A 26,739-nucleotide genomic window follows, 5' to 3' on the forward strand; every position below is an offset into this window, starting at 1 on the left:
GACATTCTATGTTGGCATAGCCACAAACTTTGTACAATCTAGAACACAGTTTTATCAAGAAAGCCTGTACTTAAAAACTCAAGGAAATGTCAAATGTGCCTCTCTCTCCTCTGGCATAACGTATGTTCCAGAAAAAAAAAGCAGAACTGTACACTCAAGCCCATTCTCAACCTTGTTATGGCTCCCAAATAAAGGTCTGAATGGACTATAGCTAGTGCTGAATTTAAATTTACTCTTTCATTTGGGGACAATTGTAAAAAAAAAAAAAATACTAGCAAGTGCCAGCTCCTCCTGATGCTCCTGTCTGGTACCAATTCTTTCTCTTCAATGCCATGTACAAGGCTTCTTCTTTTTTAGATATTTTTAATACCGCTTTTATTATTTTTATAAATAACTTAAGATGGCAAACATTCCGCTTCCATTAAGTGGATCCTATAATCCTCTCAGTCAGTGTTTAAACTTTTTTTTCCGCCAAGGACCACTACCCACTTTTAAAAATCATGGAGGAGCCCAAAAGAAATTTTGTTTGTATAGGTTATATTTATTGATAACGGCCGTATTAAAAATTAAGACACAATCGTTTCCGCTACCACTTCACACCACTCTTTAGAAGGATTTTAATATTGTATTATTTTTCAACATAGATTGGCAAATAATTTTGATTTCTCAGATCCCTCAGAGGTCTCAGGATTACACTTTAAGAAACATTCTCTAGAGCGCATATTTTTCTGGAAAATTAAAAGGATATCCACTCTATATACCCCAAGTTACCACAATTTTATGTCAAGCCAGGCGTAACTATTTATAAAATCCATCTATACTTTTATTTACGTCCTTCTATGTATTCAAATTTTGAGCTGAGGGTTTTTTAAAAAAAAAAACTGAAAAAATGTCTGCATGTATGTCTGCTTCATATTTCCAAACTTAATTCTTAATTTGTTATATCCGGTCAATCTTTAAATAAATAAAAAAAATCTGAAGAGAAGACATCTTTTGACCAAAGTATAATTGAAGTGTATATTTTAATCTTTATCTTGATTATTTTAAGAAACTATTGTTAAGGGAATTCCTTCCAAATTTGGAGAAAACAAGGTCAAGCAGAGGCTTCTAGAGTCCTCTTCTGCCACTACCACACAGCAAAAGTACAGAGCAGGGAATACACAAGCAGAGACAGCTCAAACTGGGTCAGTGGATTTACTGAATTATTTTGTGCAGGGGGGGGGAGTCCTCTACCTGCGTATTCTATTGAATGAAGTATTGCCACTGTGAAAAAAAACCATTTCCAAAGAAGAAAGGAATGAGAAGAAAAGAACCTATGCAGATTTGAGCAACAAGCTATTGTAGACCAAAGATATTGAGGTCGAAACAAAATGTGGAAAAATATTTTTTTTTGTACTAGACAATGCACAAAGTGCCTTTATCTGAAGCCATTAATAGGTCTTTGCAAATCATTGATTTTGCATGTGAGGGATATACCCCTCTGGAGTCACTGAGACACCTGATTTATGCATCAGAACTTCAAAGCAGCTATACCAAAATGCTGTGGCCAATTCAGTTTCATAGCAATCCAGAGGGGCCCTTCGCTCGCAAGTAAAGCACCTTAACAAATACTTTTCACAAGCCTACCTATTACTGCTACTGCTGATAGTATAAACAGAATTCTTTGAACCCAACATTTATCTTAGGTGGCCTCATACCTGATGTATGCCCTTGTATTTGCCATCAATAGGTTGCAAATATCTTGGCTATGTAATTATTAATTAATCAAAAATCATTCTAATACATTGAAATATTTAGCTATCTACAAATACGTACGGTCAATCAACCCGAGGTCTGTCAAATCAAGATGAAATAATTTCATCTTAGCAGAAGCCAATGTGCAAAAGACAATGTGCTCAAGCAGATGACAGGTAAGATGGTCTTTACGATACTATCTTTTTTTGTAGTCAAGCTAGCAGGAAGTAAGGTTAGTGTCCAACTCTTCAAGTATCTCTTCAGCATAGAAAGAGACTGTTGTCTGTCTGTCTGTCTGTCTGTCTGTGTCTGCCTGCCTGTCTGTCTATCCATCCAACCATCCACTATGTCATCCAACCAAACCCAATAATCATTAGAATAAAATGCACCTGCAAATTAAGTGTACTCCAAACTTGCTTGATGCTCTAATGCAAACAAGCATCTATTTAAGTCAATTTTTATTCCACTTAACCCTTCAAAAATAACATTTAAAATTGTCTATATGCATAATGCAAGATAGTAATAGGAAATAAGAGAAAATAGCGAGCTCCAAAGCAAGAAATCTAACTTGCAACCAAGACTTTTGTCAAATTTTGTGTACTGATTATAGGAGTATTTATTGGTATTGTTATTGTACATTCAGGAAGAAGAATCTACATGTATTATTATTATTATTATTATAAGTAGTAGTAGTAGCAGTAATAGTAGAAGTAGTAGTAGTAAAGCAATAACTTTTTTTTTATTCCATTCAATTGTGTCTGATTCTCATAGACTGCCTGGACAAGTCCCTGTAATTGTCTTGGCGATGCTTTTCAGAAGTGGTTTACCATTTCTTCTTTCCTAGGGCTGAGAGAAAGTAACTGGTCACCCAACTGGCTTTGTGCCTAAGGCGGACCAAAACTTCCAGTCTCTCAGTTTCTATCTAGCCCAATGCCTTCCTTAACCATTACACTAAATTAGGTCTTATAACAACATTAACATATATCAAAACTGTACTATTCATTTATTCTTCTTTGTCTAGGCAGAAATTTGAGAATTCGTTTTTTTCTCCGTCCCTCCCTGCCTCTTCTCTTTCTCACACGCACAACAAAAAAGCAAGACAAATGAAGATGAATTTATTTCTATTTTTCCCTCCACAACATTAGGACTACACAGCTCTTAAGCAATCTGCTTAAGATAATGTCTTCCGTTTACTAAAGTTGGGGGAAAATATATTGAAATGTTAGTTTATGTCACACTTTCTGTTTAACTTACAACTACTTACATCAAAAGTTTCAAAGGGTTTTAAGCTGTGGAAACTGTTCCCAAATGGCAGCTAGGCTTTTTAAAAAAAAATCTAAGAACAAGGCCTGCCTTTTCTGTGGTACCGCAGCAAAATTGCTATGGATGCTCCTGATTGCATTTTTTTTGCCCCTTTTCTTTCACAAAATCCTATTAGATTTTTTCAAGTTCCATTAAACTTTTGGAATAATCCTGCTGTAGTCATAGCTGCAAAAGAACAAAGTTTCTATGCAGGGGAAAAGCCAATAGATAACAATAAGTTTATTATTAGATGCATTTGCTCAATAACGGATGGATCAAACTTAGTAAGAACCACACGTCCAGATACTAGAGTATTTAAATATTAGTATTTCTGGATCTTTAATCAATCTTACTATCATAATTCTATTGATATGTAATTGCTGTGGCTAATATTCTTATCCTCTTAAGAAAATGTTCCATGCAAAAATGATACCATATTGCTATGATAATACATAAATATGATTTAGAACAGCAATTCCCATTCAATAGTCCTTATATGATACTGTAAATCTCTTTATTAGAGAATGACCTATTGCAAATCTGCATTGTTTCTCCACTTAAATGGCCATTTCGTATTATAACAACAAGTTGATTTTTTTATTAGCAAAGTTTAGCCAGTTCAAATAATGAGTCAATATTAATATATATATATATATATATATATATATATATATATATATATATATATATATATATATATATATATATATATATATATATATATATATATATATATATATATATATATATATATATATATATATATATATATATATAATTAAGATATTAAGTGTAATTTTCTTAACATCATAACATCTTCTCTTTTTTAAAGAAATTGTTACCAAAAATACAATCATATTATACTGCATTTTACACATGAAGTTTAGCACACTGTAATAAAGCTATAGAAAAAAACAACTATCAAACCAATTTTCGGGCAGGATTGTTACAAGAAAGGATATTATCGAATGCTATTTCTGTTTTGTGTAATTTGAAACTGCATATACAATTTTGCATCAACATCATACTGAATAGGAGACAGTATGCTATGAACTATTTTAAAAGGGAAAGAAATCATAATTTTTCTGCCTAAACGATACTTATTTCAAACACCTTTGCTATTTTCCTTCTTGCTTAGCAAGTAAGATAAGGAGTATATTTATTTATCTTACAAATATTTCTTCTATTCCATGGATGATTTTATGGATTTATTATCTATAACTTGCTTTGGTATTTGAACCCTGTTCTAAGTCTAGCAAGTATAAATCAATTTATTTTAAAACAGTGATATTAATTAATAAAAGAGGAATATTTTATTGATTTAGTTCCTTATACAGATGGAGTAGTCAATACTGATAGAAATATGCTTATTAGTCATAATTCAATACATTTACTTTTCCATTAACTTTAATTTCTATATTTATTAAAACAATAAAAGGTTTGCTGCTGTATTTTAAATGTTTAGCAATTGGATGTCATGTTTAATTATGGTTTACGTTAATTTGTCAGTTAAATTTTAATTAAAAATGAAATATTAAGCATTCACGTTGCATTTGTATGCAATAAATCTAATGAGAAAGAATACTGAATTTACAAAATTCAAAAAATGTAGCATTAAATTACAGTAATAAAATCACGTATTTTAATGAAGATAAAAAAATCATTTAACAATATTACCCTGACTCATAATTGTTTTCCAAATATTATTTGTAATTATTGTCACTTATTGCAACACAAGAGTTAATAAAATTGCATTTAAAACAACTTACAACACCTGAGAGAGCAGCCTTTGCCCTGAGTTAGAGGTAATGTGCTAATCTTTTTAAGATTATATGTGGCAAGACACTGTCCACCATAAAAAAATATGCCTATAAAAAGGTCTCCCACTCTCTGCATGTTTCCACATAAACAGTTATAATCTTTGTGATCTAACGAAGAATGCTATTAACAAACAGAAACTGCATTTATACTGGAGAGAGGGAAATGTTTTATTCCCAAATAAAATGATTATTTAGATTATCATATATACAAGCTCCCTCTGCAGGTAATGTGGAGAGTTGGCAAAAAAAGAAAAAAAAACTATGTAGGAAATGCAAAGTTTATCAATTCAAACAAACTGACAATATTTTAGAAAATTCTGAAAGCTATCTCACTTCCATAAGCATTACCTGATGTCAGTAGGTCCTGAAGGAGGCATCCTGATTTTATTTTTATTTATTTATTTGCTCTCTAGGTGACTCTACACAGTTCAAAGCAGCTAAGCTGGTTCTGCGCACCAAAATGCAAAAGTCTCTTTTCTGAAGCCTCATAAAAGTCTTTTATGGGTAAAAGTAAACCAACACCGGACCATTCTGAAATGGAGGGGACCACCCAAAACAAGTCATCACTTCCAGGCTAAGTCATCTTCTTATCCAAAATAAACAAACCCAGCACTAGGGCTCTGTTTAATGTCCCTCTGTCACCTAAACCAAAATTGATTCCATTTGGGATTAACTCAGTGGCTCAAAGTTTAGCATCAATTACACTGAATACGAGAGTGCACATTTTAAGAAAAACAAGCTCATAATCTGAAAGGAGAACAGTATTTTGGGGGAAAACTACCCGTTCTCATAAACTGTTTTTTTTCCGCTCTCTTGCAAATGAAAGAGTTCTATTCTTTTCCACAGAAGAAAAATAATTTCATTTTGTTTGATGTACATGTTATAACTATTGTCCCTATTTAATGATCGGTATAATTTCAATAAAAGTCAATCATACTGCGCCAAAGGTGCTAGAGAAGTCCAATGGAACTATAGTTAATAACCAATCCACACTACTGTTTGAATTCTCAAAGAGTCTATATTTTACCAGAAAACTATAATATCACTTTTTTCCCAGATGGAAGAATATTTCATTGCCTTTCTAAAAGAGGTCAGTTCTTATCTCTCGCACAATTCTGTATATTTCTATTGAATTCAATGAAGCTTTCCATGAGATAAATGATGTATTCTTATATAAACAGACCAAATTTTTGATGTAATATATTCACTTTAGAGCTCAAGCTTAGTTTATCTGTTTGGCATATTTTTTTCTATTAATCAGAAAATCACTTCCATTTAAAATTCACTTCTGACTTATAAAATTTCAATCTCAGCAGTCTGCGTGTAAATTACAGAAATAAGGACTAAACTCTAATATGGTTGGTAATGTAAACCATTACCAAAGAGGAGAAAACTAAAAGTTATTATCAAGTTCAAATAAAATAACATAGAAAGAAAGAAAGAAATTTATATTTTAAATATAAAGAATATGGTAAAGGAAATATAGTTTAAAAAGTTTATTAAAACAAATTCATAAGGGGTTTCAGGGTCAAATTATAAATTAAATGTTTATTTTTATTTTAGACAAGCATATCCACAAAGGGGCATTTCTAGTTGTTATTTTGGTTATTTGTTATTATTTGTCATGTACTGATTCTTTTTTACTACTTCCACATGATGTGTTTCTGTGGATATTAGCAAAAATTTAGTTAGTCACAACCACAATGTTGGACTGCAATCATGGAAGTCAGAACACTGAATCAAAATCACTGTGTAAGTTTAATAATCCAACACATAGATCAGGAAAGAAAGACAACGTGCAAATAATAAGGAAGGGGGCATAGATAGAACAGCCATTTCAAAAACAAATGAACCAGGTAGCATTTTTGAAAACCTTAATTAGTCTCCCACGCACAGCAAATATAAGCCAAAAGAGAAATGAACCATTCACTCTAAAAATTCTGTCTTTCTTTCCTAATGTTTTTGTTTTGGCCATCAGCAACACTGCATTTTCAGTTGCTTTTCTGCAGGTGAGCAAGATTAACTTGAATACATCAGGCTAATTTCTTCTATGTATACTAATGTAGCAACAATGATTTCAAAAGACATTCATCTAATACAGATATGCACACCCGACACTCAACACAATCAGGTCTTGTCAGTCAGCGACGAATATTCCATCAGCATTAAAATGCAATCACAGTTGTTGCTGAACCCTCCATGCCACTGAAAGGGCACGAAACAAAACTCTTAGGGAAAGTATGTCTTTGGGAATCAATTTTATTTATCTAGTTCAAAAGGTCTCTATATCATTATTTGCATTGAGCCAACAAAATTCTTCCTTTAAACTCTGACAAATAGCATCAAGCTATGACATGTCAAAAATGGCAAAGACAATGGCTGAGTCATATTAACAATCATGTTCTATCATGAAATCCGACTGAACTGCTTGCCAAAAAAATGCCACCCAACACTTTAAATGGAAAAAACAGCAGAATATGAACATTGCTTTGTTTGTTTGTTTGTATGTTGTGTGTATACTTATACAAACAAATTTGGTGGAATCACTTTTGGTGGGTGGGAGTGTGTGTCAGAAATGCTTGGCATGCCAATAAAGATATCATTCCCTCTACAATTTCAATTATGAGAGCCACTGCTTATCTAAGCAAAATAATACAGACAGCTACACAACAGAACAACAGCAAACTTGAGAAAACTCAGAGATTGCAGTAATGCAGAAAATTCTTTAGACTAAAATCCTTAAGGTGGGGATGGGAAGGGAGAGCAACTGATCTAAAAACAGCTCAGGAAGAGAGTGCTCAGTGACTAGAAAGTAATTCAAATGTAAAATAGAAAATCAATGATAGGGGGATAATGACTCAATTCCTGAACACTTGCACTTCATACCACAACATTTCGTTGCAGATGCTATTTGTAATTTTAGGCTCAAAACTCTCTGATGTCTAATAAACCACTGGTCTACTACATAACTATGGGTTGAATTATGATTACTCAGTGGTCAAAACTAAGAATTATTTCTCTCTTCTGAGTGATTGCAATGACTACCTTCTTTAAGTTATATAAAACCTTGCTCCAAAATCAATTCTAAACCCCACCTCAATTTAATTACCAACATTATCAGCCAAACAAGGAGAAATCAAACTATCCAAAATAAGGCAGTCATTTCTTCACTCAACAGCAAAGAATAATTTCAGTAGTAAAGGAACTTTAAGTACTCTGTCAACTGAACAAAATAATAATCAAAAGGCAGTCACGATTCATACAAAAATACAGCAGACAGAAACTGCTGTGCCAAGATAGGCTGGATGCAAGACTGAATTTGCATCAAATAAACAAACTGAATGGTAAAGATTTTAAAATACAGGAGGTGGCAACATCTGAAAAGTTTTAATAAGCATTCTGGAAATGTTTATAGTACTCAAATCATTATCTAATTTTTCACAAATCATGAATCAAACTGGTGTAATTTTAATCTGAATGTCATGCCTCTGTTTTTATATATATTGTATATCAATTAATTGATCATACAGCAGGATATGGTATATTTTGTTAAAAATGATTATTTATTCACTGAAAATTAGCACATCCACAAATAATTGCTGGTGTTATAATAATTATTTCTACGATTTGTTTTTCCCTGCTTTAAGAAAACTGGACTATTCAGAAAACAAATGGAAATATTTACCAATCTTCACAATGTTATAAGAAGCTGAAGGTGGCAGCAGGGACAGGGCGTATTTTGTTAATAGTAGACATTTAGTGCAAACTTAGCCTAAGATCTCCATTTTTAAAATGGATGAAAAAGATTAAAACATAATTGCAAAATTAGCAAAAATGATATAAAAATTAAAAGGATGCTTTAGCCAAAAATCCTCTAAGCTAATGATAATTTATTTCAATATATTTGACTTAGGACCTTAATTCGTATTTTATTTGAATTATCCTTTGTGCAAACTGTTGGCTAAACAGATGAATTACACAGTGCAGTATCTAAAACACAAGATTTTGATCAGTCTTTGGTTTGCGTACAATTCATTTTTGATGTGCTTCCTGTAAAAATCAGACAGCACGATTTAATGTTGAACAATTAAAGTAGAAATGTTTATAAATCATGGATCATATTCAGTGGCACAAATCTATTTAAATGTTAGTTACTCCTTCACTTAAGAGAAAACAAATGAAACATTTTCGGGAAGTAGGTAGGAGGGAGGGAGGGAGGGAGGGAGGGAGGGAGGAAGGAAGGAAGGAAGGAAATCTCTTGCAAGAACTGAAGTGGAAGTCAAATACTTTTCTTTGTTTTAAATATTAAACCACTGAGTGCCAGCTTCATTCCTGCAACTTGTTCAGAGAAACATTTCTGTTTATAATGCTCTCACCACAGCTGACAATTAAGTTGTGTCCTGTTTATCCATCTGCCTTCAGCTGAAGAACAAATAAGCGCAGAAGCTTATTTCATAACCAATCTCTTAAATTCCTTAAAATATTTTAATGTCACTAATCCCTCTATTCCAAGACATCATCCTCCAAAGATCCCTCATTTCTTCTCAAGATATGCTGCTCTACTGTCATTCATTGATTATTTTTGTGCTCTGTAGAGGGAGACATTACCTCTGGACTAGAGCATACCTCAATTTTAACCTGAGGCAAAAATCTGGTTTAACATCTTTATTCAGTTGGCATTTGTCTTCTCTTTTCAGCTATTTTATTCACGAATTCGAGTGAGATAACTTTGTGATTCACAAAGGGGCTCTCCCGAATAACATTGTTATGGTGCCTTTCCCTTTTAGCTAAGACAGTCCTAGAGATTCAGTGAAGCAGGCGTTTATGTGCTTTAGGAAGCGAAGGCAGGTGCGTAATGTCTCAATGAGAAAGCAAGACCTAGAAATTCTAACTTCCTCTACAGAGGCAATATTTTCAAGCTACCAAAATACAAAACATATAATCAGCAGACAAAATGTGCATGTTTGACAACCGCTGAAACACTATCACATATTCAAATATATATTTTACTAAAGCTGAGCAGTAGTTTCTGGAGTAATAAACAGTGTTTTCCTGCACTGATGGCATAAATGTGTATATTATTAAGACCACTCTGCAAAGTACAATTTATCTTTAGCCTTTATTTTTTTTTTGAAAAAAATGATGATTGTCCATCTATCCTCTTCAAAAACAAGTTCAATGATATTTCCATCAAAATTGAACTTAGCAACCATGTGTGAGATAAATAGATACAGATTACGTATAGTGTGAAAAACATTGTTGCACTTTTGAGGAATAATATTAAAGCAGTATAAATTGATATCTACTAGGCTCTTTATAGAGAAAGAAAATAGCTATGGTTGAATTTGCACACTAGTGTATATTCTTCTTAGTGCATTAAATACTCCAATTCTTGATCATCCTAAACAATTTAGACACTGTAGGCAAGTTCCTGCTTAACAAGGTAATCTCATTTCTGTGGTTTTTCAGTGTAAATTGATTTTTTCCTTCTTAGCTGCTTTGATAATTGAACAAAATTATACAACCGTGATGGGATTTTACTTACCAGCAAACAACATATAAAATCTTCTGCTAAGATGAAGCATATTACTTCATAAAACTTCATTCTGTGTAATTACACAAGTTGCATTTAAGCTTGTTTCTGCCACTAAAACAATCAATAGTGATTCTGTTGCTATTCTGAATGCACTTTCCTTGCAGGTGTTACTTCTATATTTACTACAATTTACCGCTATGTTTTTGATCATTACTTCTTTGGGTGTACGTGTGTGTGTGTGGGGGGGGGGGAGATAGCAGACTTACAAGTAGTTGAAGAATTCACTGTTACAAATGCCACATGGAAAGGGAAATAATGGCACATGCTAATTATATACTATTATATACTATTTCTTCAATTTATAAAATGTATCATTTGTGATAATAGTCCCTAATCTTTCTTGCAGTGTAATTCAAAACCTGTTTGAGAACATTTTCCCCCTAAAATAAATCTTAAATGTGGCAAGTTACAATGCAGTTTTCAATTCCAATTAAAGAACTGTCATGTCTATGTCAATAAAAATACTTATAAATATGAATGCACTTCACAAGTAATTTTCATCAGAAATAAAGAAGCAAGCTGAAAGAAATAATGCTATTTCACTAAATTAATACAAGGGTATCATGTTTAATATATCTTTTTAAAAATGCATTTCCTCAGAAGTTCAGCTAATATAGCTGTATAAAGAACTGACTGAATTAACTACTTCATGCAGAATTATTAAACATCAATGACTTCTATCCATCGAGAGTATTTTATATCTTTTAACTTTAGGGTATGTTGGTTTTTTAAATGAATTATCAAATTACCTCTACTGGATTTTTTTCCACATGCCATATTAGCCTTATGAAATACTCAGACAACAGTTGCATGTAATATGTGATATGTAACTATTAGGGTTGATTTCATTACTGTAATTCTATTATGAGTGGCCTGATATTTGCTGTCCCATAACTATTCTTCTGCGGATGGATTAAAAATTATAAGCCTATCCCAGTTATACCTGATTATTTTTTCCTAGTCTTTATCTGGTGGAATAATAATGGGTTCTAAAACTTCTTATTTGAAAGTACTAATACCAAATAAGCCTAAAATCCGGAGATTAGGTGTAATATGTACTGTGAAACAGCTCATTTTAAAAAAGAGTACATTAAAGAGAAAATGTCTCAAAATGACAGTAAATTCAATTATATTTGAGACATACATTAGGGAATCCACACTATGGAAATTGAAAGCTTATAATTTTAAATATCAATTCATATTTTTCTTAACTTTTTAATGTAGTATTTATTATACATTTGTATTTGTCATTAGGAACCCCAAATGGCACATGATTTCACTCTTTTGCAAGCAGGTGCAAAATACTATAATTTTGTATTTCATTTTTAAATATGTATTTTTGTCAATTAAAAATGCAATAAGTAAGTCAGGCTAAGTGACAGATATGAAAATCGGTTTATTTAAATGTCAGTTTATATGTATAAACACACACACACACACACACACACACACTTTTACTTTTATTTCAACATACTTTTCTTAGTACATCTTAAGTACCCCTTTTTAGTATGCCTCATTCCTGACATAGGAAACATGAAGCCATATTCTGAGGTACAAATTATGGACTGGCTGCTAGGCTGATTTTCTTTTTTAAAATACCTTTCTCTGTTTATTTGAAGGAAGGAAACATACAGAAGCTCTCACTGTTATCTTAATTTAAGATTTGGAATACCACTTGCAATATTGCTATTCACAAAATGGGCTACTTGCTTTGATGTTCTGTTAATGAATATTGAAGCTAAATATGCAAATAAGTGTACATGCATGTGAGGGACAAACAGAGGAAGAATGAATGAGGGTTTAATGGAATCTCTCAAATCAAATAATTGGTTTGTTCTACCCCATATTGATGCAATAAGTTGATTTCTCCATCTGCTAGCCTCCAGAGCAACCTAAAATCTATGTACAATTTCTATTGCCAACAGAACATACCCAGTATGATTAAAAATGGCAGGCTTAAACACTGCTGTGGCATATTAATTTCTAAGTGGCCTAATCTTGCTCTACAAAATGCTGAAAGTTTTTGTTCTATGACATTCTCCAGCATTTGAAATTGTCAAATATCAAAATCAAATCCAATGTGTCAAAATAAGATACATTTTAGATTATCTCTCTTAGCTCTATAGGATAATCTATTTCTTCCATAGCACTCTGTATCCAAAGCAGAAAACTTAAAAGCAATTTAAGTGCCCTATAGAAAACTGTCTCAATATATACCCTCCAAATAGGGACTAATTCAGAAAAAAGGGCAACTTTAAGAAACTATCCTTACATAATTTCACATTATCCTAAAAGACCCTATACAATCATGAACTTCTGCTATCAAAATAGCAGAAGTCCCCAAACATCTTACATTAGATTTTGTTCCCATTTTACTTCTAGGTAACCCTCTTTGTTTATGAACAAACAATTCTGAATATCAGAACTGTCTTATTATAAAACAATTGCATTTAAAATTGAGCATCAAAAGTCATATCAAATGATCTCTGTAAGGACTTGATAAACTGGAGAAACAAAAATAAGCATGAGAGAACTTAGAGATGACAGGGAAGTTATTTTTGTAAAGCCTAATATATCTCCTAAATTCTGATTTCCTATGAATGATGTACCGAAGAAGGACCGCATTCTCTTGCTGTCCATGTCTGCCAGATTGTGAATATTGATTTTTAAAGATAATGAAGGAGTAAAATGAGCTATCTCTTTTACTAACACAGGATAATCAGTACTACAACAAATGAATAAATGGGTGCCGGATGCAACAGCACCTTAAAATATAATTTGCAAAATTCTGTAAGCAAATGAAACAGTGGGTTCTTGATATAACTATTTGAAAAATATTGATTATACTACTTTTCACAATTTTTGAGAATGGCAGAAACAACAGTAACAATACAAAATTTTAAAAACCCCAACACATATCAGTAACTTACCCATATATTGGGTATCTTCATCATCATTAATGAAAAAAAGCAACTAAGTATTCTTATTATCTTGGAACATTTGTCAATAAATTTACCCGAGACATAGTTTCAAAAATAACATTCTGTATCAACTATAAGGAAAAACAATGCATTTCCTAGTAGATGTATTGAAAGAAATGTGCGCTCATTTTCAAAGGCTGTGAACAGAATGGTCTTTTATTTCATGGACTGATTTGTGTGGATGTGTGCGTTTTAAGTAATTAGAAGTTCTTTCCCATTCAGCCCCCCAATGCACTGATATGTAGACCATATCCAAGGATGAGCCAGAAAGAAAAGGCCTCACAAATCCTACTAACAAAATAACTAGCAGATACCAGAAACTATGCAACAGTGGCTGGCATGAAAAAAGGTCACTCTTTTTTCTTAGTATAAACCATTAATCAATGGAATATAATTGTTTGGCTGCTTACAAGGGCCAGCAGTATACAGACTATGTTTCTTCCCTGGCATAATTACAAAACACTAAAAGTTCAGAAATATAACCCAATTCTACCTCCCCTTTTTACCCCTTTTCAATTCCTCACTGCCCTTTGGGCCTCTGCTTTGGAAGCAAATGGAAGACAGACTGAAGTTTTCTCAATTGAGCTGAAAGCTAAGAAACCTTTGATATGCTAATGGGATCCTTCAAAGGGTAAGAATTCACACTTGCATTAATTCAAACAATTTGTGCAGAATGATGTGAAATGGCACCTCTTTTAGTAGCAAGTAACAAAAGGGAGGGAATCTGAGTATCTGAAGAAACCAAACAACAGAGGATTTGTTCTGCAGGATTCTTTTAGCAAGGACAATATTTTCTGAAGGAAAAGAAAAACACACCTGAAGCCCCAAATAAGCTATCTTTCCCTTCTGCCATACCAATTATAGGTGCATCTAATAACCACCACTAGTATTATCAGAAAATATTATTATCTCCAACATATGATCAAGCAAGAAATCTTCCCATACCTGAAAGCCTCTGAAATGGTAAGAGTTTTTTTCCTATATCCAGTATCCCCTTCCCCTAAATTTCATTGTGGCTTTTATTTTTGATATTCTAATGCTAAAAAGAAAAGAAAAAAGCAAACATCCTTCCAGACATCTCCAGCACGCCCCCTCCCACACACACACTTTCTTTGCATTGTCTCCAGGTGGCCCTAGACTTCTTTCTACAAGCAAAAAAGAAACCAGTCTTTAGGCCACAACGGGAAAGAACTGTTATTTATTGCTAAGTGGCAGCCTTTATAGGAGACATGCAAAGGACGGTTTGATCCCTTCTGCTTCCTTGTGTGATAGGTGAAAATGTGTGTGCAACAAGTGGGTCTTTTTATTCAAGGAGTGCAACTTTTCCCTTTCAATATACAACTGAAATACAAGAGGAGGAACAAGAGCGGAGAAGGGCCTGCTTAGGCATTCATGCAGCCAGATTAATGAAATCAACTGCCAGGCAGTTTCCAAAGAATCTCTCTCAGTCGGGGAATCTGTGCTTCCACTAAAGAATGTTGGAGGAGCAAACCAAAAACAGAGAGGAGAAAAATCTCTTACAGTAACAGGATCCAGATGGCTCTTGCTGTTACTATAAAACTTGTAAGGCTGCTCCTGAAGCTTTTTCTTCCATCTCTGAAGCAAGGAAGGTTACCCAAGGAACTTTCTTACATTCATACACACACACTAACCTCTTTCCATGGTGAAATAAGAACTTAAAACAGTTAGAAGACGATGGCTGGAAAGATCCCCCTCCCCTCCATACATTTCTTGTTCAGCGTTAGCCCCTCTCTTTGGCAGGCTTCTTTCCTAGTGAACTTGTTTAAAATCACCTCATGTCTCTTACAGAGAAGTATCACAGGGCCTTATGAATAGCTCTAACAAGCTGACAATAAGTTCCATCAAAATTGATGATAAACGCTGCCAGATCAAATGGGTAGGGTTGGGCAAAGTTTAGCAAGTCAGAGAGGTACCTCTCCTTGAACCCACCCAACCAATCCAGGGTCTGATGCCAGCCACCCACAAGAACAGGCAAAACAAGGGGAACAATCACCCCCATGTGAAGGTGTTCTTCCAAAACCTCAATCCTCTGAACAAGAACTTGGTTGCTAAGGGATATCAATGCGTTCTTCTCCCAGGACAGTGCCCTTGGCTTGAATCTGATCTATCTGGCTCTCCTCTACCAGGACTCTTAAGTCTTTTCTCCAAGATGCCTTGATCCTAAGCAGTGCCACCTCTACTAGCGTTGGTTCACAACTAATTGCATTTTCAGGTCACCCTTCTTTCCCTGTCCCTTGTTTCATGGGTCACTGGCATTCTCCTTTCTTTGCCAGAAGGTGCCAGGAGAAGGAAGCCAGACGATTATTGGAAGCAGTGGCAATCACAATCTTCCTCCACTCCCCTACCTACATGGGCCTCGGGTCTAGTTCTCACTTTTTTTGCCTCTCCCTTCCCTGGTTATAAATAATACTCTTGATTTATGTAGTGGGTTGTTTTTTTTTTTTTTTAAGGTAAAATAGAAATGTTTGAATGAATGGGAATAAGGAAAAAGTGGGACAGGAAAGAGTTCCCGGCATCTCACGAGTGTATTGGCGGGGTTCCCTTTTCCCCACAGGGAAAACAAAGGACGAGGAACGCGCACCCCGTTCTCCCACGAAGCTTCCCCCTCGCGTGCAAATGGCTCGCAAAGCAGGAGGAACCCAAGTAAGCAAACAGGTACCCTAAGTAGAGAAAAGCTCATTCTCCCTCCCCACCAACCTCGCTTACCTCGCTTGGATTTGCAGCCAATTGCGGGCCAGGGTTTCTCTGGCATCTGGATGCCCCAGAAAGGAGGTGCACTGGATGAGTCCCTTTACGATCACGAGGGTTGGGCCTGGGAAGCGGCGGCAGAAGCAGCAGCAAGCCAGATCGAGCCGAAGGATCGCCGGTCAGGCAAGAGATCGAGCCGGGCTGGGTAGAAGTGTTAGAAAGCCGGGGAAACAGCTGGCTTCGCAGCTGGCTGAGCTGGGACCAAAAAAAACAACGTACAAAAGGCAGCGGCTTCTCTTCTTCTTCTTCCTCGTCCTTCTCCCTTTCTACAAGCAAACCTAGCCAGCCGAGGGTCTTTTGGAGGGGTTAAGTCAACATTTCACCCCCCTCCGCAGTTCCCAACGCGCTCTGCTCTTTCTCTCCCTCCCCCCTCAAAAAAAGAGGGAGGAAGGCAAATTATTAGAGGGAGGAGAAAAGAAACGGCACAAGCCAGAAAGAAAAATCGAAACAATTCTTCCGGTACTCTAAAAGCACCACAACAAAAGAGAGCTTAGGTGCAAAACCCACTGGATGTGACCAGCCCTGGAGTCCTAGATTTCTCTTTTCTTTGAGCAACTGTAACGATTGTTTAGAAAGAAAAGAAAAACGGAAAAAACAAAACCACGATGCCAATAATTCGATCTTCGGTTTCTTTTCTTCAGGGAGGAGGCGAAGGCGAGAAGGGGGGTTGGATGCAATTGCAATGCGCGGAGCCCCCCAGGCATAAAAAAAGAGAAAGAAAATCAAATATCTTCTTCTAAAAAGGCAGCCTCTCTTTCTCCGTCCTTTTCTTCCATCTTCTTTGCATCACCCTTGATGACATTCTGGCCTCTGGCAGGATCCAGTCCCAGCCCTTCCTTCCTCGGGCTTCGCGTCTTCTTCCCTCGGATGCTCTGCCCCGTTGAAGAACAGGAGATCAAGAGACCAACTGGCCGCGCTTAAAACCACGGGGAGAAGAGCATGAAATCGCCCAAAAGGAAGCAAGGAATGGAAAGGGTGTGTGTGGGGGGAACCCAATGAATAGTACCGCCAGCTCCTTTTCGTTCATGCACCTCTCCGTGTGTGACTGGGGATTGCGAAGTCCTGACACAGACTCTCCACTAGCTCTGAACTGGAGCCACCTCCAGCCTCCACCTCTTCCAATCTCCACCCCCTCTTTCTCTCTCTCTCTCTTTCTCTCCCCACCCCTGGGCTCAGCTAATCATATAAACATATTATCTTGGAGAGAAACGGCGACAGCGGCAGCTTTTCTTCTTCTCCCCCCCCCACTCCCGCCCCCCTCTAGCCCGCTTTCCCCCCTTCCTTTGCTCCCCTCCTTCTCCCGCCAAAACTAGGAGTTCTGGCAAATAAAAACAGATTAGAGGCAGCTAAGTACCAAACGTGAAACGGATAATCTAAAAGCTCGATCTGCCACAACTGACCATTTTCCAGTCCATTTCAGCTGCTTGCGGCGGCACCGTTTGGGGGTGGGGGAGGGAAAAGAAGGTGGGCTGGAATGAGAGAGAGAAAGAAAGAAAGAAAGAGGAACGCACACGGATCCGAGGAGGGGGAGAAGAGGAAAACGGCGTCGGTGTAAGCTTGAGCCGGTCTGGCGGCGGCAGCAGGAGACGCTGGTTCCCTTCTGCCAATGGCAACGGCAAGCATTGGGGCAGCCTCGAAGCGAGAGCGCATCTCAGGGTCCCGACTGGAAAGGGCGCTTGACGGCCGGGATCCCTTTCCAACCGGTCGCGGCGCTGCAGACTCGCAGACGCCGCGGCCGTTCGCTTCGCCGGCCCTCTCCGTTCCCTTGCACAAGAGGCGGGCGGATGGGCAGCGAGCGCCGGGCTCCTTCAAACTTTAGTCGCCGGCTTCTTTCCCTTGTCCGCTCTACCCCAGCCCACCCTTCCCTGCCCCACGGTCGTTAGGGTTAGCCCCACGATCCGAGAGGAGAGCGTTGGCGAGCTGAAGCGGTGACAGCGGGGTTCGGAAAAGGGAGGAAGGTTAAGCGAACGCCGCGGGAGAAGCGAAGGCGGCGGGAAGCTTTGAAAGTTCGAGTCGCGGAGCTTTAATCGGGCGCGGATGAGTTTCCGCCAGCAGGTTCCAAACGTCAAGCCCGTCCGCCATTCTTCACTCTGACGGTTCGGGCCGCCTGCGATCGTGTATTTCACTTTGCGGGGCAGCGAGAGGGGGCTTGGGCAAGCTGCCCACGTGCAGCATTGAGGAAAAGCAACCGGGAGGTCAAGAGAAGAAAACGATACAAATATAACAACGACCCTCGCAGAGCCCCAGGCTCGCTTCTTCCTCCCTCCTTTCCCTTCCTCCTTCCTTCCTTCCTATCAGTGTGCAAATGTGTGTGTCGGTGCAAGATCAATAAAGCTTGTAAATAATTTGAGGAAGGTGTACTTTCCCCAAAATACTGTGAGGGAGCGGACCTTGTTTATTTCCTCACTAAATTGTTTCAGAGATAGGATTTCTCTCACTTTGACACAAACACAAACTCCATTTCAGGAAGTGCTGTTTGGTCTGAAAACTGGATGTTTTTAAAACTGCTAGTTCTCTGGATTGGTTCACACATCTGATTTCATACACCTCACGGAGTGGCAAGTGTGGAGCTGTTGCCCTGCAATAACATGCACTGATCACACTTTTAAATGCAGTATGTTATATAGACAAAATAAATTTACACATTAAATCAGTAAAGCAAAACGTGTCATTTATCTGCAATATATTGGAAACCATTTCTGAATGTTATATAATTAGAGATTTGGGCATTTTACCACTGAGATTATTGAAATGAAAGTTTGAGTTCACCAGGAATGGATTTTTGTGTGAAGAAGTGCAAGCTCAGTTCAATTCTGACACGAGGATGAATCCTAGACTAGTAATATTTAATGTGTTATGTAAGCATTTTGCTTCATTCTCATTATTTATTCTTGATTCTTTGATCCAATAAGCCTGAAGTATGACCACTCCACTTTAAATTAACAATAATTATTGATACCAGACATGCCAAGATTATATTGCCTATTAGTTATAAATATTCTGTATGGTTACTGTTTCATGTTTCTAGTAAGAATTTGAAAGCATAATATGCCCCTAATTTAATCAAATAACTTTATGAGGTAGTTATTTACCAGCCTGAATATGCATAAACTGAACATGATTCGTTTTTTGCATGGATAAACCCTAAATAACATGACGCTGAAGTGCCCATGTAAGAGACCAGAGAGAGGGCTTTCACAACAACTGGTTGTATAATTAGTTACAAAATGTCTGGCTTTAAGTATGCAATGTATGTTACAATACAGACACCCTATGATCAGACTATAAGTACAATATAATTGTATCTTGCAGCCCAGGTTGAATAACCATAACATGCAGCAAGCTTGGATCAGGGCATGGATCTGATCCATGCATTTTTACTCCACTCCACCCTTTTGGCTATAGTTTCAATGGATCACCACATGTTAAACCATTTTCCCCCTGCCCATACTATCTGGGATAGGAATCGGATTGTCCTCCCTTTTGCCTTGCTTTTCTATGTTTGCTTTATCCTGATAAACAATGATGTGGAAAGCTTCAGGTCACCGATGTTATCGCAGATGTTGTATAAAAAGGACGAGTGAGATGTTCACATATAGTATAATATAATTCAGGATTCACTTTGTCTACTTCCATCCCATAAAAACCAACATGAAAGGACACTAAAGTCATACACAAAATCTTAAAAGATAAAACATGGGTGGTATGGACTATTGCAAGAATATTTTAGTTTTAAAGGTGTCTTGTAGGTGTGATAGGTCGGACACGACTTCACCACTAACAACAACATAGGTGCAGTTTGTTTTAAAATCAAAGATACTATGTGTTTACATGTATACATATTACAAAATAATTACAGCTTTGCATATGCGATGCAGCTGTAACACACCCATGTCCAGATTGCCTAGCCAATCCCTTTTTTTCCCTTCCCTTCCTGTTGTATTTACTACAAGGCCCAGATTGGTATTCAAAAACCTCTTGTATTTGCTCTGCTTGCCACCATTAATTGCCCTAGGGTCAATCTTCTGAAATGAATTATGTCAGTTTCAGAGTCAGTCCTCCCATATTAGCTACACTGTGCTACCACAAATTGTCCTAGGGTTATTCTCCTTGGGTGACTTATGCAGTGCACACTTGAAAGAGCTGAATCCTTTACATTCTGGGAAACTGCACATAAAATCAGATAGGAAACATTTTCACTTTGTAAACCTTCAAAGTTATCATAACCTTTTGGATCTATTGGCACAACACATTTTGCTACAATTTTTTTTAACAGAAACTGCTTTAAAGAATATAATTATCCTTCACAGCATAAAAGTAGTGGTCTTAAGTGTAATTTGAAGTGATTAAAAAGATTCCATACTCTAAACAACATATACCTTGAGAATTAGTCAATTGAAGTTTTTTCTCTCTCTAAAATAATCCATGAGGCCACAAAAGACAGTAATATTGCTCATTATTATTGCAAAACATTGTGCATGCCATGATCCTTTCTTCTGTCCTAGCATGCTAATACAGAAATGAGTTGATGCCTTGTGTATAAATAATCAGTACAATTGTAGAGAAAAAATAATGTATTTTCTATCTATTAAATAGCCTATATTTTCACCTGATTTTAGAGATAGTTTGCTGGATTTTATGTCATTCAACATAATAAGAGAACCAGCCCTTGATTATTTGTTTCCTTATCCTGGCAACCTTAGGGAAAATCCTAAATTCAACTGAGACACTCACAACCTCACAAGCTGTAATGTCAATATGCACATAATCCTCCCCATTCCATTTAGTATCTGACCAGATAAAGTCCATGAGTTTAACATTCAACATTATATCAGATTCTCTCTCCCTCCCCCCATTTGTTTTTCATTATAACATACTGGGTGGAGAGATCTGGAAATTTAAGAAATTCTCCCATGCCTCGCGACCACTGAAGAGGCATCATAATGGTCTTTTTTTCCTGATAGCCAACATAATCATTTTTTATTTTTTTAGATTCATCTAAGAGGCCTTTTGATAACCAATTAATAAAGGATTAATGTACTAATGTGAAGAGAGTGATGTAAAATAAAAGTAAAGAATATGCTTCTGACATTTGTTGAGTTTTTTTCTTTTATAATGCTCTTTTCATGTTTACCTTCTGCATTTAAAAACTCTGACCGTTCTAACTAAGTCTAGAATAGCTGGAAGCAAAATGTTGTTCAAATAGAAGGAAAACATGCTTTGGAGAAGAAAAAGCATCTCATTGCCTGGATTTTATGAAAAAAGATAGGCACTATAAAAGAATCCCAGGGTGTACAGACTCAGTCTTCTCTAATCATGCATTATCCAAGCACCATATCTCAGGATGTGCAAAGCTTTCTTGAGGAAAAGAAAGTAAGTCTAGGATAAGGAATTCACTGTATAGAAAAATAAGAATATGTACCATAATCGAAGAAGAGTGAAATCTTTAGAGCTACATTTTTTGACTACTAGATGATTCACATGGAATTCTCAAAGTCTCACAGAGGGGGAAAAAAACTAGATTTGACAGCCTGGAGATCTAAAAGACATGTTCTATATCTGGGAAAAATCACTGAATCTTGCTTGATTCTGTGCTATAGGACAACATTGTTACATGCAGCTAAGATTTCCCTAGGTATAATCAGTTTTACTACAGGTACAACAGTGTCTATATGCCAGTCTTCCTTTTCAAAGGGAACCTCACTGGTCTCTTAAAAGAAAGCTAAAGGGTCACATTCCCTCCCCCCCTCCTGAATTGTTTAAAGACAACATGAAAGTGAATGTTATATACCAGAACTGGATTATTTAATCAACTCACTGAAAACTGAAACAAGCTGGTTCTGATTCTTTAACTTAAATTCCTTTGGGCTGTAAAGTATTATCCTTACAGAGCTCTTTTTTTTACAAAAACAAAGTTGGTATATATAAAGTGATCAAATACATTAAGTTACACATTGAACTATATCTTATTACATAAACTATATCTCTGTAATTCAAAGGTAAATGCCAGTGCAAATGAGAAACTTGCATGGGGAGTACTGACATAGGGACTGCTGATGACCTTTGTACAGTCAGAAACTGGGAGCAAGACTGGGTCACAAACCTTGCAACAATAAACAGGGATTATTGTGTTTGCTTTTCTTTTGCTAGGAGAAAAAAAAACCTTATCTATTAGTTGTCAGGAAAGAAAGAGAAAGAAAGATGTGCAGGACAGGGAATTATAGGAAACTCACATGTGAGTGAGTTTTGCACTTCTATATGCCCTACAGACATTTTGCTTTTCGTTCACTTTGCCCAGTCAGAAACCATTTTTCCTTCTCCCTCTATTTCCTTATATATGTAACATTACATAAATTGAAGCAATTTTTTATAATATAGGGCACAAATCCAGTTATCGCTAAACATTGATGGTCTTATTGATCTTAGCAGGAGAATTAAGCATGTGCAATCAATGCAACCTAAAAGGGTGTGATTTAGGCTAGATTACTTCACATACTGTAATTTGGTTGGAATATCAACAGATTTTCATTGTGTTTCTTAATGTGGATGAAATCCTTATTAAGGGGATCATAACTGTAATAAGAAAGCTGTCTCAGAATACTGATTTTAAAAGCATGCCACTAATTATACATTTTACAACCCCACTATTTTCACACTAAGAAAATTACACAAACATTTGGTTTTCTTCTGCAATTTCGCCACAAATTTTTTGTCAGGACTGTGAACGTTTAATCCAACATTAATTCTACTTTTGTGTGATCACAATATTTTGTGTTTGTGTGTGAAAAATAAATGATACATGATAGAGTTGTTACCTCTTATGTTCTTACATATGGCTATATGCATTGTTCTCACCATGGATATGTTTATGTATCCTCTTTGCTTATATCTTATCAGAAAATGAAAAGCTTTGTATTCATTCTTCATATTTACCACTCACCCTTATTTTTATTTCACTTGGGCTTCATATTTTAAGTGTTTTATATACATTCTCTTAAAATTGTTTGCCATTTTTTTCTTCACTCATGTACGCATACCCAATTTACAATTTGTATAACAGACTATTCGATACCTTACAAATTTAGTTCTAACAAGACATTTCATTACTGATACTTTAAAAATGCCAACCGCAAATATCAGTTTATGGTTTTATTGAGTATTGGGGCCCATTTCATACACTAATAAATAACAAGCCGCCTAGAATAAGATAGGCGACAAATATACTTAATAAATAAAATAATAAAGCAAGCAAAATAACTGATAAATCAGCAGCGTATGATTTTCACTGCTTGCCTGATTTCATTGGTGATGCCTTGGTCATATTTGATAAAATGATGAACAATGAATCAACAGCTTTCTTATATGATCCACATCTTTAAAATATCATAGCCCATGCAAGTGTAGAAGTGTATAATAATGCAACACTTTCATGACTGTTCGTGACACCTGATTTTCAGACCATAGAACAAAAATTATTCAAAACAATTGCGACACTTGTGTTGTTGCTAAAAGAAAATAAAAAAGCAGCAAATCATCTTCCCCAACACAATTCTATTAAATATTAGGTTTTTCTTTCTGTTATAGGTGAAATTCTAGTCAAGCCAGTAGGAGCTATTCATAAACCTTCTGGATAAGGCATTTGAAGATTAATGGCCAGCCATTACAGATTATTGCAATGTTTCTTAAGGAATTGTGTACGGTTTCACTGTATATAGGCTCTAATGAAAGGGTTCCCGACAACACTTTTAGCCAATTGTCCTGACAGCTGCATTCTTGGGCAGAGCACATTTCCAAAAGGAGATTGAACCTATCTGACAAAATAGGTTAAATTGCCCTTCCAGTTAGAGCCATACAATGTTGTTTCCTCTGCTAGACAGAGAAATGGTTGAGAATACCCAACTACCACCTGAGAGCATATCTTGGTACATGATATACAGTTCTGTTAAAAAAAAAGTATTCACCTCCTTTCCAATTTTCTCAATTTTAGCATACTTTTGCCATTGAATTCTATCCTAGTCTGGAGTAAATAAATAATACTAAATTCTGGTGCTTGTTTCATTTATTTCATTAAAAAGTAATACAATAGATTATATCCATTATACCATCTCCATTCCATTCAGTCCTTCAATTAAAGATGTGTGAAAATGTCATTAACCAACCGGAGCTGACTTTGTCACGTAGAATCTCATAAACCTTTCTTTTCCTCACAAGATCCCAGCCATATATTCCAAAGACCAATTAAGCGCCACCTAGAAAAAAAATCTGAAGACTGCAGTTTTTTTAAAAAAAAAAGTCTAGAAAAGTTCACAAAACTACTTCTAAAGCTTTGTGGCTGACACCAATGCATAGTCAGATGCATTGTCTTGAAATGGAGTGGCTGTCTTGTCAAAATCACTCCAAGAGTGCAGCATAATGTAGTTCAGGAGGTCACAAAGAACCCCAGAGCAACATCAGGTAATCTACAGGCCTCTCTGAAAAATCAACATTCAGGAGTTTGCCATCAGAAAAGAACTAAGTAAAATAGGATTTGTGGGAGAACCTAAATAAAAAAGCCTACAGAGCATTCCAGGAAGCTCTAGATATATCCCACATAAAAGCTCAGAAACCTCTCACAAAACAATTTCTTCTCAGCTTGAACATGCCATTTAAACAATGCTTTTAGGAGTGGAACACAAAATCAGAATGATGGGACCTGGCATGCATTGTTTAAAAAGAGTATTCTGAAGATTTATTGCTAAAACATATTATGGCAGTAAGCATTTCAAGTCCCATCTCAATTTCTCATCTCCCAGTATATTTGATAATAGATTCTGACATACAGAACTGCATTTTTGTACAATCCATTCATACCGCCTTATACTCCATTGTGTGATTCCTGAAATCTTCGAAGTTCAGCATTTATTTTTGGCCCTTTTACCACATTACCTTATTTTACTGCATGGCACAGATCAACAGGACCACTTCTTTCTTGTGAAAAAGGCAGGAGTTTTGAAAGTTTATATTCCAGGAAACATTTTCTATGCTTGCAGATGAATTCCTGAGTGTCTGAACTCCGAGCAATGTTCAAAAGCCATTAGGGTCATTCCAGTAAACCAGCCAGTTGCTTGAGATCACTGTGCTATGATGTGCCCAACACTAACCTGAATTTGTGCATTGCAGAAAAATAAATATCAGAAGAGGTGGCAAACATTGCACACTATTTGGAAATGTGTTTAGGCTTTTATTTAGGAAAATACATTAGATTTTGTTTTTCCAAAAAACGAGAAAAGCAATTACCATGAGTTTAGCTGTTTCCAACAGATTTGGCCTAACAAGCGTTCTTACAACTCAACTCTCACATGCATGCCAGAGGTGGATACAGAGACCCCTCTCTGGGCATGTGCGCAGTTGCCAGCTACTGTTCTGGGTTCCGGTATGTGCATGGGCTTCATGCATGCGGAAGCACCAGAAACTGGAAGAACATCTGCCCTGTGTGCATGTGCACGCCATCCAGCTGGTCTTCACATGCGAATGTGCATGCCAGAACCAAGAAGAGCAGCTGGCATGCATGCCCAGAGAGAGGGCTCTGCCTGCCACCTCTAGCATGTGTGCCATAGGTTTGCCATCATGGATCTAGTGGAAGAACCCCATTCATTTTTTTTAACCTTCCTGTTTTATTATAAACTTCACTATACATCCTAGCTACTTTTTGAAGTGAATAATTAACTGGATGGTGCATTTCTTCTTACTGCGATAGTATAACTATTAATACATTTAGGCTCAGAAGTAAATATAAGGGTCTTTTTTCTGGCAAAAGATCTTCCCAATAGGCTACTATGTCTGGTTTAAGTCTGGTCTAGTTGAATATTTTATGGTTCTGTCTTCAGAAAAGGAAATAGTTTTGCCATAAACTACATACATACGTGAATGCTCTTGGTAACTCATATTCAAAAATGTGAATGGAAGTGAACCACTCAAAGCAATAATTGAAATAATTTGAATAACATCATGTTGATGCAACTAGTTTATATATGCAGGTAATCCTCAATTTATGACCACAACTGAGCCCAAAATTTCCATTGCTAAACAAGACAGTTGTTAAATGAATTTTGTCTCATTTTATAACTTTTCTTGCCACAGTTGTTGAGTGAGTCACTGCAGTTATTAAGTGAATCTCGCTTCTCTGTGGATGTTGCTCAAAATACAAAATCATTTTTTGTATTATTATGAACCATATCTTGACCCCAGATTCTGAATGAGAGTGAAGAGGAATGTAGAAGGGACAATAAGAGAGATTTATATATTTAGGATTCATGGTGACGCAGTGGTTAGAATGCAGTATTGCAGGCTATTTTAGCTCAATGCCAGGAGTTTGATCCTTACCAGCTCAAGGTTGACTCAGCCTTCCATCCTTCCGAGGTCGGTAAAATGAAGACCCAGATTGTTGGGGGCAAAATGCTGACTCTTTAAACCACTTAGAGAGGGATGTAAAGCACTGTGAACAGTATATAAGTCTTAAGTGCTATTGCTATTTACTTATTAAATTTATTGGCCACCA

The 26,739-nt window shown here is 36.3% G+C and overlaps 1 protein-coding gene across 16 annotated transcripts in view; it reads right to left on the reverse strand.

The window, feature by feature from the left end:
* The window catches only part of ADGRL2 (adhesion G protein-coupled receptor L2), a 265,400-nt gene that overhangs the window by 205,294 nt on the left and 33,367 nt on the right, over positions 1-26,739 (reverse strand). For 3 of the 16 annotated variants that reach the window (XM_081946480.1, XM_081946481.1, XM_081946483.1), the window contains exon 1: positions 16,161-17,315. The exons of 1 other annotated variant lie outside the window; for it this stretch is intronic. The gene's annotated coding sequence lies outside the window, so the exon portion shown is untranslated. Of the gene's footprint in view, positions 1-13,939; positions 13,965-16,160; positions 17,322-26,739 lie in introns of those variants that run through there. 12 more of the 16 variants (XM_081946473.1, XM_081946474.1, XM_081946475.1 and 9 more) reach the window with 8 other exon arrangements.

The sequence above is a fragment of the Natrix helvetica genome, assembly GCF_964273705.1.
Source record: "Natrix helvetica genome assembly, chromosome: 3".
Taxonomy (NCBI): domain Eukaryota; kingdom Metazoa; phylum Chordata; class Lepidosauria; order Squamata; family Natricidae; genus Natrix; species Natrix helvetica.